This window comes from Glandiceps talaboti, chromosome 3 (assembly GCF_964340395.1).
Source record: "Glandiceps talaboti chromosome 3, keGlaTala1.1, whole genome shotgun sequence".
In the NCBI taxonomy this organism is placed as follows: domain Eukaryota; kingdom Metazoa; phylum Hemichordata; class Enteropneusta; family Spengelidae; genus Glandiceps; species Glandiceps talaboti.
In genome coordinates this window covers 30,153,658-30,156,073 of record NC_135551.1, presented here as the reverse complement: position 1 = coordinate 30,156,073, position 2,416 = coordinate 30,153,658, and positions in this window count along the sequence as shown.

The following is a 2,416-nucleotide window of genomic DNA, read 5'->3' as shown; positions in this document are numbered from 1 at the left end:
ACAACAATATGTAGCTATATCATGAGTTTGTAGTTCTCTGTCGTGAAAAACTGTAGCCATGTCATCAGCTGTGTGGGTATCCTTGCTCTATGTCTATGTCATCAGTTTTGCAGTTCTACATCATAACAATCTTTGCTCATGTCATCAGTTTTGCAGTTCTCCATCATAACAATCTTTGCTCATGTCATCAGTTTTGCAGTTCTACATCAGAACAAACTGTTGCAGTCTATATAATCAGTTGTATTTTCAGATTCGTCACAACTTCCTTCCTAAAATGCTACAATTATTGAACTTTTTATGTATACTTCATAAATTTCCTAGAAAATAATAATGTTTTTCTAGTTTCTGCTTTGGGTTGAATAAAGACTGGTTGTCAGACAGTCAGAGACCACACCCTTCCAAGTCAACTCATTTATACATAAATCAACTGAATGGGTAAAGAAGAAATTCATACAAAATATTGTAAATTTCATCATTGTTGAATAACTCATATTACAGTGAACTATGTGAACTGTGTCTATGTGTGTATGTTGTATGTGTCTGTATGTCTGTATGTCTGTATGTCTGTATGTCTGTATGTATGTATGTATGTATGTATGTATGTATGTATGTATGTCTGTATGTATGTATGTATGTATGTATGTATGTATGTATGTCTGTATGTATGTATGTATGTATGTATGTATGTATGTATGTATCTATGTATGTATGTATGTATGTATGTATGTATGTATGTTGTATGTGTCTGTATGTCTGTCTGTATGTATGTATGTATGTATGTATGTATGTATGTATGTATGTATGTATGTATGTATGTATATATGTATGTCTGCCTGCCTGTATGTCTGTCTGTCTGTCTGTCTGTATGTCTGTCTGTCTGTCTGTCTGTCTGTCTGTCTGTCTGTCTGTCTGCCTGTCTGTATGTATGAATGTATGTATGTTGTATGTATGTATGTATGTGTATTTTGTATGTGCATGTGTATTTTGTATGTGTATATTGTATGTGTATGTGTATGTATGTATGTATGTATGTGTGTGTGTGTGTGTGTGTGTGTGTGTGTGTGTGTGTGTGTGTGTGTGTGTGTGTGTCATCACTCCAAACCAAATGACTAAAACTAAACCTATGACAGTCTTGGGATACTGGTGCATTACTGAATAGTAAACTAACATTTAGACAGTATCAGAAAAACAAAAAATAAAAGCAACTAACAAAAAGGTTGTTACTACACAAGTTTGGGGAAAAAAAGACACAAAAAGTTCAAGCATGCGTAATCTTAGATGAAGTGTGAAGGGATGAGAAACAAAATTTTTTTTTTCTTGGCCTTATTGTTCCAGTTTTATATAAACATCTGTGTATAAACAACGTGGTATCTGCTTAGAAACTACTGAACTACTCTGTTGAAATTACCATGTTTGGTTATTTGTGTGTCTGAAATTTTAAAAGGGCGGGAAAAAAAACATAATTGCCGATAACATCGCCTCAGAGAATACAGTAGGTAGGTTGGTGTTTTATTTTAGTTAAACACACAACTGCCCATATAAAGAGGATTATGGCTAATCTATGCAAATGCAGGAAATTCAAACTGCTGTACAGAGCACTAGCTTCTGGGTCTTGTTTTTCAGCATTTTTTCTGTGCTCCGAGAAACACACAGGTCATGTATCATGTACAAATTGTTTGTGAATGTCGTAGGATGCTAACTTGATAAACAAATTAGTTGAAAAACAATCTGTTAATTTCATAGAATGAAAAATAATTTCAAAATGAGACAAATTCCCCTGCAAAAAGATGTTTAGATTGTGTGTCACTCATGATTATTCAAATATGCGACATTTGCATATGAACAACCCAGATAGGGAATGTTTATATTTTTGGTGATTACTTGCCAGTGAGTCATCACAAGTTTTCCACCTCCAAACATACAGTCAGTCATATGCAAAATAGGGTCCAAGGCCCAGCCAGTCGTCCCTTTAAGTTTATCATTTTATTTGTTTTCATTTTTAACAAATATTGCTTTGACCCAAAATCAAACAAAATGTCGGTCAGAATATCCCTTCTGTTATAGTTTGTACAGGCATTACTAGGAAAGAAAACAGACAAGAAGGATGGCTCAAGAAGACAAAGAATTTCACATCTTTTTGTTATAAATGTTTAAAAAATGTTTAGGGTTGGCAGCTTAAATTAGGGTCTGTTGGGTTATCAGAAACACAATTTTTTTAATTTTGTCTTAGAGACTGAGATTTTTAATAAGTTTACATTACAATCTTTGTCATCATGGTTATATTAATCTGTGACAAATTCTGATAGTATTGTACTTGTATCATGAACAAGTGGTCTAAAAGGGAACTTGCAAATCTGCCATGTTGAATGTTGCATCATGGGAAATGTGATAATAAATACTAATGAATTGGTATTGT